At 39.6% G+C, this 11,768-nt stretch overlaps 1 pseudogene; it reads left to right on the forward strand.

The window, feature by feature from the left end:
* Nucleotides 1-9,721: 9,721 nt before the first annotated feature.
* On the forward strand, nt 9,722-11,422 carry LOC140613720 (mitochondrial import inner membrane translocase subunit Tim9 pseudogene; annotated as a pseudogene).
* Nucleotides 11,423-11,768: the final 346 nt, after the last annotated feature.

Raw genomic sequence — 11,768 nt, forward strand, 5'->3', positions numbered from 1 at the left:
TAAAGTTTCCCAGGGTGGCCAGGCAAGCAGGAAACAATCCTCTGGCACTCAAGCACAAAGGGATAGTCAGGGCCTTACTTGGAGCACCTGGTGTCCCCACCAGAGAGTGGGCAACCAGTAGGTCACAAGGCGTTGGCTGGGGCCAGGAGGTCAACTGATTCTGGCACCACCTGATTCCATCACCTTCACCCCCCACTGTACAGCACTGATGGACTGTACAGCAAGAGCAAATAAAAACAAAATCAGCACCCCAGAACCACAAATAGCACCCCCTTCCTCCTGCAATGTCCTTCTAGCACCCTCTACTGACAAAGCTTAGCATCGTGCTCTCTGTTAAGGAGAAATGCTTGGGTCCAGTCCATGGTCACAGAGACACAGTGGGTACTAAAGGGTACCACTGAAGCTGGGAGGCTCCTAACGTAAATTCTTCAAAGTTGGATTCATGAGTCAAAGGGCAAAGGCAAATAAATATTGTTAGATTTTGATGACTTTAACTCCATAGGGGTTTATCATTCTGCATTCCCCCCAACAATTTATTAGAGCACCCTGATAGCTCACAGCCTCATCGACACAGGGTGTTGCCAAGCTTTTTGCCTTTTGACAATATGATAATTGTGAAATTTTATCTCATTGTCATTTTAATTTACGTTTATTTTGCTGTTAGTAAAGTTGAACATCTTTTCATATATGTCAAATCATTTTTATCCTTTTTTTGGGGGAAATTTTTCTTTTGCCCATTTTTCTATAGGGGTATAAAATAAGTTCTTAACTAGCTTAAGAGCAGGAAAAAAGGGCAGCTACAACTGTAAATTACTTACGAAGGAACAATTTTATCGGGCTTCTTGTTGTTGTTTTCCCTTAACTTAGAGACTGACGTTCAAATCTAAGTTTGGTTTATTTCAGTATTTACTGAGTCCTCCCCATGGGTCAGACACTGGAGATAGCCTAAGACGTGGTCCTTGCTGTTTAGGAGTTTATATCTTCGTGGGGAAACAGACGTGTAAAATTACTTGGGAGACAGTAGAACTGTGGTTAAAATATGAATTAGGAGATAAGTGGGCTTGGGTGCAAATCCTAACATTGCCCTTTCAACAATTAGCTGGGCAGGTAGCTATCTTTCTGCCTCAATACTTAAGACAGAAAATAAGTACCTCAGAGAGTTCTTATAATAATTATGTTACTTATTATAGGGAACAACTAATGTACTGCCTGGCACATAGTAGACATACAAAAAATGGTAGATAATAATAACAAAAGTGATAGAGGAATTTATAGACTGCTATGGTAGCATATATATATATATATATATATATATATATATATACTCATATATATTCATATATATACTCATTAAATTTTATACTCATTGAATTTTATATATATATATATACTCATATATATACTCATTAAATTTTAATTTAAAAGTGTATTTTGACTAAGTCATCAAAAATGTTTAAGCCATATGCAGTATACTTCGTTTAATAAGATAATTTATTACATTTTTTCATATAATTTTCCTAAGTGTTGACGAAATAAAGGTAAATGCTTAACAAATAGTAAAATCACAAATATAAAAACCACAAATCTGGTATCCTGAATTGTTAGTTATATAAATAAAGTATTAGCATAAAATGCGAGACAGTAGAATTCACACATTGTCATCGCTTGAGGGTTTTAAAGACTTAGTTCATGCAAAGAATTACAGTTCATTGACTGATCCACTTACTAATTTTCTCTCTGTCTCCATTTATCACATATATACCAAGAAGCTAAACATAAATTCCAAGCTTATGTCTAATTTAAAATATGAAATATTTAAATATGTTTGATAAAGATGCTTAATTCACTATGTCATCTACTTCCTCTACTTCATAAGTTAGCAAACATGTCCTAGGAATCATGATCTGAAACACAGCTAAAAGAAAAAACATTTTTGGGGGTGCCTGGGTGGTGCAGTTGGTAAGGCAACCGATTCTTGGTTTCAGCTTGGGTCATGATCTCAGGATTGGAGATCGAACCCCAAGTCCAGCTCCAAGCTCAGCACGGCCTCTGCTTGTGATTCTCTCTCCTTCTCTTTCTGCCCCTCCCTCTGCTCACACACACTCTCTCAAATAACTAAATAAATCTTAAAAAAAAAAAAACCCAAACACTTCTGTTTTATTTTACCTAATTATAAATGTTCAACTAGGTCTTGAGGGACATTCATAAAATACAGAAAGCCAAAAAGGCAAAAAAGTCACATATAATCTTACTACGTAGAGATAAATTGCATTTGGGTTATACCATATTTTTAAAAAATTCACCAGATATTTATTGACCTTCTACTATGTGCCCAGTCTAGTTTTTGTTTGTTTGTTTTTTAAGATTTTATTTATTTATTTTGGGGGAAGACAAAGAGTAGGAACAGAGGGAGAGGACAGCAGACCGTGGAGCTGGATCTCACAACCCTGAGATCATGACCAGAGCTGAAATCAAGAGTTGGACACTCAACTGATTGAGCCACCCAAGCCCTCCTGCCCAGTCTAGTTAGGACACCCAGATTTCTTGTGCCCCAGGGTGGCAGGAAGTAACTCTATATTGTTTATCTCTACCCTCCTGAAAGAATGATGGCCCCTGCTCCCTGGGCTCAAGACATGGCCTACAAAATCTACTCTAGAATGTTGAACTATGTTACACGTGAAATAACATATGTGTGTGATGTTCTGGGGACCTAGATGAGCCTGTACATAGCACTATTTAGAACATAGGCTATAAATTCTATGAATACACATGCAAATATCACTTTTTTCAATGGTTTTCCATCTTAGCTTGAGCAAGGAAGGCTAAAAGCTATGGATATTTTGACAGAACTTAAAGCCCTGCTTTAAAGTAGAAAACCACTCTCAAAACACCAATTATCAGATGATTATTCTTTTTTTTTAGATTTATTTATTTATTTATTTAAGACAGAGAGAGGCAGAGACATAGGAAGAGGGAGGAGAAGCAGGTCTATACAGAGAGCCTGATGTGGGACTCGATCCCAGGACTCTGGGCTTACACCCTGAGCCAAAGGCAGACACTCAGCCACTGAGCCATCTCTCAGGTGACTATTTTTATTTAAAAAGAAGGGATTCCTGAGTGGCTTAGTGGTTGAGTGTCTGCCTTTGGCCCAGAGCCTGATCCTGGGGTCCTGGGATCGAGTCCCACATGGGGCTCCCTGCATGGAGCATGCTTCTCCTTCTGCTTGTGTCTCTGCCTCTCAATCTGTGTCTTTCATGAATAAATAAATAAAATCATAAAAAAAAAGTGATTGTCTTGGGACACCTGGGTAGCTCAGTGGTTCAGCATCTGCTTTTGGCTCAGGGCGTGATCCCAGAGCCCCAGGATAGAGTCCCGCATCAGGTTCCCCTTGAGGAGCCTGCTTCTCCCAATACCTACGTCTCTGCCTCTCTCTGCCTCTCTCTCTCTGTATCTCTCATGAATTAAAAAAAAAAAAAAAGGTCATCTTAAGAGAAAAAAAGTGATCTTCTTTGCTAAAGAATTTGCTGCAATCACTTTTTAATTTTGTTACATTAACTGAATGGGGGCTACTATGAGTTATTTTTATCTGAGTTCCACAGTGCATTTCAATTTCAATTTAATTTACCAGAGATTTATTTGAAGTGTGAATTTTTGAGACCATGTTAACTGTATATGCTTCTAAATATCTCATATTTCGGCTCTTGCCTGGGACCGTGGAGGAATCCAGCTCAGCAATGCGGCCATGTGCTCTCTCTGCTAACATTAGTTCCATTAGAATGCAACTCAATGGATGGGGCTTCCAAACTTCTCCGAAATTGCGCTGGTTTGTGGAATAGCTATAGTTGTGTTAAGATTCGTATCTTCCATAATAGCTTCTAATATTAAACTTTAAAGATCCTAAATTGATTTAGATTTCTTGATAAGTTCTTAAATGGGTCTTGTCCTTGTCATCCTTTCTCCTGTGCCCCCATGTCATTACTGGTATCAAAACCATCTCAGGGACTCCTTCAAAAATCAAAATACAAGAACATACAAGTCGAAAATGTGTCTGTCACCTTGCAGGCTCATTCTCCAAGGACATTTTCTCCTGCTATATATATATAATTAAATAAGAGGCATAGTGCTCAGCAATTGCCATTTTGACATATTCTATTTAAGGATTGATTGCTTTTTCTAACATTTGTGAATGATATTAATATTCAAAAAAGAATCACAAGGGACCATCTGGAGTTGGACGGAAAGCAAGTAGTCAATGAGTGACTCTCGGAAAGACTGCCCAACAGTTTTATACATTGCTGGTGAGAGTATAAATTGGTGGGACCTTTCTAAAAGGCATTTTTGCATCCCACGATTTGAGTTATTAATTCCATCTGGGCATTTATCGTAAGGAAATAAGAAAGATAAAGATGTTATGGTGAGAGATATAAAGGTAAAATGGTGAAAACCAGGGGAAAAGCCAAATCCTCCTCCATAGGAAATTGGTTAAATAAAACATGGCACCCGTATGATGCTGTGGCAGACAGCTGGCTGTCCAATTTCCATTGTCTTCTTCTTTGTTATTAACAAGACCCTATATTATTGTGGCCAGCAATGTGGTTGGCTAAAAATACTACATTTTACAGCCTTCCTTGCAGATAAGGGTGGCCAATAAGATAGGAGCAGAAATCCTTGGGTGAGACTTCCAAGTGCCTGGATGGCTGCCTGGACCCAGCTGTCTTGATCACTGATATGATGGCTCAAGCCCCAATAGCCATGTGGGGACCATGACAGAAAAGCCAAGAGAATTGTAGCGACTGCAATTCTGACATCCTTGAACCACTGTAACAAAGCCAGCAACTGCCTCCTTCCAGATGTCTCATTATATGAGAAAAATAAACCCTTCCATGTTTATGCTACTCAAACTCTGTTCAGAGCAGCCAAACACAATTCCTAACTGACACAGATGAAACATTTTGCAACCATTTAAAAATATCTTTCTGAAAAATGGAATAAAATATTAAATGAGAAAGCCAGAATACAAACTCTTATATGTGGTCTACCCTATTTTGTTCTTAAATTATACGTATATATTTTTTATATGAATGGAAAAGACACTAAAATATATTAAAATGTCAAACGGTGGCTGTCTTGGGATTGGGGGTTATTTGTTATTACTATGACTTACACTTTCCCATGCTTTCTAAATTTTCAACATTGACATTTTCTTTTTTTAAAAAGGATGTTTGTAAGATTGCCTAGTACACACACATGACTGGTAAGATTGTAAATTGGTTAAATGTACGCTTTTTGGAAAGCAATGGGTCGACACGGGTCAAAAGCTTTTATAGTTTCCATGCTCTTACTCTCTGTTTCTACTTTGACCTCTCTTGGTATAATAATATTAGACTCAGAAAAGGGATTATGCTCAATGATGTTTGCTACAACTATCTTTGATACTGAAAGAATGAAAACATACCAAATGTCCAACATTAGGAAAGCTTATAATTAAATAAATGACAGTATATCCATCCTATATTACGCAGACTTACAGATCATGATTATAGCAAGAAAAAGAACATTCTGGAACTTGGTTTAGAGTTATTTTCATGTCTCTAGATCCCCCTGCCACGGAAGCAGTGATGGGCATCTGTACCCCTGATCTAGAAGATATTTCTAGCTTCAACCGAAATTAGATTTTTGTCTGAGTCCACAGCAAGAAAACTGTCTTGTTGAGAAAGACAGAATGTTTTCCTGTTACGTTTCTGTGTCAAGAGCTAAGCCTTGAAGAGTCATTTCTTTGGGTTCTGTCTGTCTGTCACGGCAGCAAGATGCTGAGACGGGCGACTTGGGTGGGAGGAGGACATAAAGGGCTGGATGGAGAACATTCGTGCTCCGAGGAAGCAGCAGCTGGCTCTTTTGCTCTGCGTCACATACTCCCGGCTCACTCACGTTCTACAGAGGCTACATGGAGGCCTCTATGTCATGACACCCACATGCAGGTACCCAACTGTTTCTCTCCATTTTTCTGCAGCAAGGTGGGGAGGTGCTTTGGACCTGCTCAACCCATGAAGGATGGAAGTTGGTAGATAAATGTCCCAGCCTCCCATCCTTTGAAGAAACCCCAGAGGTTCTCCAGTGAGACTGAGCTCTGGTTGCCCAGAGCAATAAGAAATCTATAATACGCCTTGTTTTTCCTTTTCCTTCTCAGTTCTGTACTCTTACTGGAAGTCACTTCCTAAATAAATAACCTGCATCCCAACCCTTACCCCAGGCTCTACTTTGAGGGAAAACCAACTGAGACAGATGGACTGTGAGATGAAAGAGGAGGAAGAGAAGTATCAGCCCTCGTTTATCCAACTTTGGAACACCAAGAACATCGATAGCAGTAACCACTGGTACATTAGACCAATAGTTTTTGAAAAAAAGACATTAAATGGAATAAAAAAGAACATTTCAGAGTGCATAGCATGCAGTAAAGGTAAGTACTGTTTCATGCAACTTCTTTTCAGGTGTGTGTGTGTACAGGGTCACAATGTATAATGTACTTCTCCCAATGGCTTGTGGTCCAAAAAGCTAGAAAACCACTGATCGAGAGGATACCATTCATATGGTATCCTTCAAGGAGTCCCTACTCTGTTGCAGCAGAATTACTTACACATTTATGAGATAATTTTATTTTTTAGTTAATTAATTTTTTAAAGATTTTATTTATTCATGAGAGACACACAGAGAGAGGCAGAGACACAGGTAGAGGGAGAAGCAGGCTCCATGAAGGGAGCCCGATGTGGGACTTGATCCCATGACTCTGGGATCATGACCTGAGCTAAAAGCAGATGCTCAACCACTGAACCACCCAGGTGCCCCTATGAAAGAATTTTAATGACGTGGAAAATGGCTTCTTTTGGGGCCTGAGTATGGTGGGGGGAAAATTACAAAATGTGGAATACAGTAGGACCTCAACTATGTCAGAGAAAACCTATGAAGGAAAAGACCAGAGTCATGCATTCATTTCCAGCTTTATCCAGAGTGGCAAATTCCTAAAATACCATGAGTAATAAAAAGGCACTTAATTTAAAATGAGTGTACTCACATGAAATAAGGGAGAAGCAGGAGACACCAGGTAGGGGCTCTGTGGATCTTGTTCCAGAGTGCCTAGAGTCCTGTTTGCACCACAGAAGACAAGAATGATTTGTTGGATGAAAGAGTGGAAGTTAAGGGGGCACATGTTCACAAATCCTAATCTTAGAAGCACACAGCGTTGCCTGGCCTCAGGGAGGAGGGGATGCTGACTGATGGTCCTGCTTTATGCAGCTACAACAGCTGTATACCTTCCAGCATTTGCTGTGGCCTCCTGGGCGCTTCAGACATGGGAGTTGCCACAGATCCTGCTGTCATCATCCATTTAGGAGACAATTCTGTGTGTCTGCTTTGAAAAAGGTGTTAATTTTTTCACTGCTTTATTGAAAAAGCAGTGTAAATTAGTTGTTAATAAGGTGAGTGGAAGGCATATATGACAACATGTTAATCACGGTTTCTTCTGGATAATGGGGTTATTGGGGGCACCAAGGTTAGTACGGATTTAAAAGCCAAGCCCTGTGTTAAACTATCTACTAGACCTGTGTTTGGTTCTCATGGCCTCCCAACAAAACAGATACTGTTATCCTTACATGAGAGAGGATCAAAATGCTTAATATTAATAGCCAGTAGTTATTGAGCAATAACTATGTACCAACAGTTAATGCTGAAAGCTTTATGTATATAATCTCATTTAATTCTAACAACCTTATGAAGGAATTATGTTTATTTTCCCATTTTACAGATAAGGAAAGGTAAGGCTTCAGGGAGATGATTTGTGAAGAAAGAGTGAATGAACACAGCAGATATGGTGCTTGCTCCTCATTGTCCCTAAGGGCTCATGATTCACCCTTGGCCAACTTCTGGGAACGTGGCCCTTGGAGAGTTCCTGGTGTTGGTGATTCGTGATTTTGCTATATACACCCTGAGCAATGACCCATGTCCCCCTGGCTTGTCAGGTTGTTTTGAATTAGTGTCAAGACTGAGGATGTGCACCTGGTTTCATTGTTTGGTCCTGAGTTTTGGTTGCCACTGCAGGTTGTACGGTGGTATCTGCTTATGCTATAAGCCTCCACTTAAAGGCCTTGGACCCTGAGACTCCAAGAGGTGTCCTGGGGCAGAGACATTCCCTATGCTTCTCCACCAGAGGGAAAGCACATCCTGCGTGTTCTTAGATGAGGAAGAGCTTTGGAAGCCTTTGCCCGATACCTTTGAATTTCAAAGATGCACACCTTTTCCTGATGCTTTAGCTCTGTATCCTTTGCTCCCAAGAACCCTACCAAACTGCTATTGGATCTTGTAAATTTTGACCAAGTGAAACACTATCCAAGACCATGCAAGTAAAAGGTGGTAGAAATAGAATTCCAGCCCCGACTGACTGACTTCAGGCTTGCTCTTCTAACCATCATGTTCCACGATCATATGGCTAGCACGTGGTAGGTCTTACACTGAAAATTGGTGCTATTATTGATGTGATTCCTTTGTTTTCTAAATTTGATGAATAAACATTATTTGATAATCAAAGGGAGAGAAAGCTTAGCAAAGTCCTTGGTAAGGCAATAGAAAGAAAAGGAATCTGAAAACAAGTAGACTACAAGGAAGTAAGTTAGAATATAACCAAGGGAAGGAGCAGTGAGCTCAAGTGTAAGGCAGTTTTTCAGGAGAACATCTTCTCGCTCTTGGCATAGGCAAAAATGTATTGGCTAGGACACACAAAATACAAATCATAAATGGAAAAACTGATAAATTGGGCCTCGTCATTAAAAATTTCTGTTAAGATGTTAAGTAAATCAGAAGGAAGCTCACACATTGGAAGAAGATATTTGTAATAAATATATCTGACAAAGAACTGGTATCCAATATATATAAAGAATCCTTACAACTTAATATTAAGAAAATGTTAGAAGTGTGTAAAATATCTGGGGCACCTGGGTGGCTCAGTGGTTGAGTGTCTGCCTTTGGCTCAGGGGGTGACCCCAGGGCCCTAGGATTGTGTCCCACATCGGGCTCCCCTTGGGGAACCTGCTTCTCCCTCTGCCTATGTCTCTGCCTCTCTCTCTGTGTTTCTCATGAATAAATAAAATCTTTAAAAAATTATTTAATTAAAAAATAAAATTATCTCATAAATATGTAGGTAATCCTGCTGCAGCAGAGTAGGGACTCCTTCAACTCATATGGTATCCTCTTGATCAGTGGTTTTCTAAATAAATAAAATCTTAGAAAGAAAAGGAGTGTGTAAAATATTTGAATAGATACTTCCCAAAAGATGTAAGACATAGGAATGGAAAATAAGCACAAAAAAGATCCTCAATGTGATCAATCACTAGAGAATGCAGATTAGAATCACCATGAGACACACGTACACATCCACTACAGTGGCTAACGTTCAAGATAAACAATGGGGAAACTAGAACTCTTATATACTGCTATGGAGAATGCAACCAGTTTGGAAAAACAGCTTGGCAGTTTCTTGAACATGTACATAGTATATAATGCAGCACTTCCACTCCTAAATATTTATTCCCCCCCAAAAATGATAACATACGCCCACCCAAATATTTGTATGTTAGTGTTCACGGAAGCTTTGTTCATAACAGCTAAAACCCGGAAACAACCTAAATGTCCATCAGGAGATACATAGAAAAAGAAATTATGGTCCCTCAATTCAATGGAATACTACTCAACAGTAAAAGGGAACAAACTTGATCCATCCACCAACGTGGATAAATCTCAAGGACATCATGTTGGGCAAAAGAAGTTGACACAAGAGAATGTCTACTGTATGACTGATAATTTTTTTTTTAATTTTTAAAAATTTTAAAATTTTAATATTTTATTTTTTTATAAATTTATTTTTTGTTGGTGTTCAATTTGCCAACATATAGCATAACACCCAGTGCTCATCCCATCAAGTGCCCCTCTCGGTGCCCGTCACCCAGTCACCCCCACCCCCCACCCACCTCCCCTGCTACCACCCCTAGTTCATTTCCCAGAGTTAGGAGTCTCTCATGTTCTGTCTTCCTCCCTGATATTTCCCACTCATTTTTTCTCCTTTCCCCTTTATTCCCTTTCACTATTTTTTATATTCCCCAAATGAATGAGACCATATAATGTTTGTCCTTTTCCCATTGACTTATTTCACTCAACATAATCCCCTCCAGTTCCACTCACGTCAAAGCAAATGGTGGGTATTTGTTGTTTCCAATGGCTGAGGAATATTCCATTATATACATAGACCACATCTTCTTTATCCGTTCAACTGATTATGTTTCTATGAAATTCCTGTGGTTGCCTTGGGATCTTTTGGAATGATGGAAATGTTCTACAGCTTAATTGTGGTGGTGGTTATGAATATATACGCTTGTCAAAACTCAACAAACTCCATGCTTAAAATGGGTACATTTTATTGAGTATAAGTTATGCCTCCTTGTTGTTGATTTAAATATAGGGCAGCTCTTCCGAGCAGCAGCTGTGGCACCTGCTCTGACTCTGACCCTCCACCCCCAGACTCGACTGGAAGCACAGCCCTCCAGCCTCCCACTGGTATCAGATGCAAGAGCCTGTGCTTAAATAAGAAATCAGGCCTCACTAGAGACATCTGAGCAATGGTTGGACAACTACTTTTCCAGAACAAAAAGCAAACCCAAGCATCAGAAAAGGTGACTAATAAACATACCAAAAGCATGTGGTTGCACACTTACCAGAATCTGGCCAGATAAAACATTTGGAGGAATTTCTTGGAACCTCCAATAAGCTTAGAGAAACTGGCGTTTTGGACTGTGTTAAAGGCTTCACAACAAAAGAAATAAAACCTGAAGAGAACACCTGTTCTTAGAACATTGCTTCCAGAAATATTTTCGAATGACACAAAGGATATTCAGGAGATTTCAGGAAAATCGTATCCAGTGGAATGAAACCCTAGCAGCCAAAGCAGGACTCCTTGGCCAGCCCCACAAAGAAGTCCCGATGGATGGACTCCTGGTGAGAGATGGCCAAGAAATGGCCTAGAAATGTTCCTCTAGAAATGAGGATTCTTCTGACAGAATTTCCTGAAAGTACTAGCCACCATGTGAAACTGTCTGTCGTGACTGTTTGGGAAATTGAAACCTCTAGAGAAACAAAACTGCTATTTATTAAAAATAAATAGAAAGTCTTTTTCTTCCACGCAAATAATAAGATGCAACATCTGTTGAGACCTTGAGATTCAGTAGCTTGGTCACTTGATTAGAAGAAGAACTTCTAGGGACACCTGGATGGCTCAGTGGTTGAGCATCTGTCTTTGGCTCAGGATGTGATCCTGGGGTCCCGGGATCGAGTCTCACGTCGGGTTCCCTGCAGGGAGCCTGCTTCTCGCTCTGCCTGGGTCTCTGCCTCTCCCTTATGTGTCTCTCATAAATAAGTAAATAAAGTATTTTTAAAAAAGAAAATAATTTCTTGGGGTGCCTCAGTAGCTCAGTTGGTTGGGTCCAGCTCTTGGTTTTGACTCAGGTCACGATCTCAGGGTTGTGAGGTTGAGCCCTATGTCTGGCTCTGTGCCCAGATGGGAATCTGCTTGAGATTGTCTTCCTCTCCCTCTGCCCCTCTCTTCACTCTCTCTTTGTCTCAAATAAATAAGTAAATCTTAAAAAAAAAAAAACAATTTCTAATAGTTTCTTCAAAAGATATGCATATAAGTCAGTTTTATTGAAAGAGGAATAGTTAGTATTTTCAAATGT

The sequence above is a fragment of the Canis lupus genome, chromosome 22 (genome assembly GCF_048164855.1).
Source record: "Canis lupus baileyi chromosome 22, mCanLup2.hap1, whole genome shotgun sequence".
Lineage (NCBI taxonomy): Eukaryota > Metazoa > Chordata > Mammalia > Carnivora > Canidae > Canis > Canis lupus.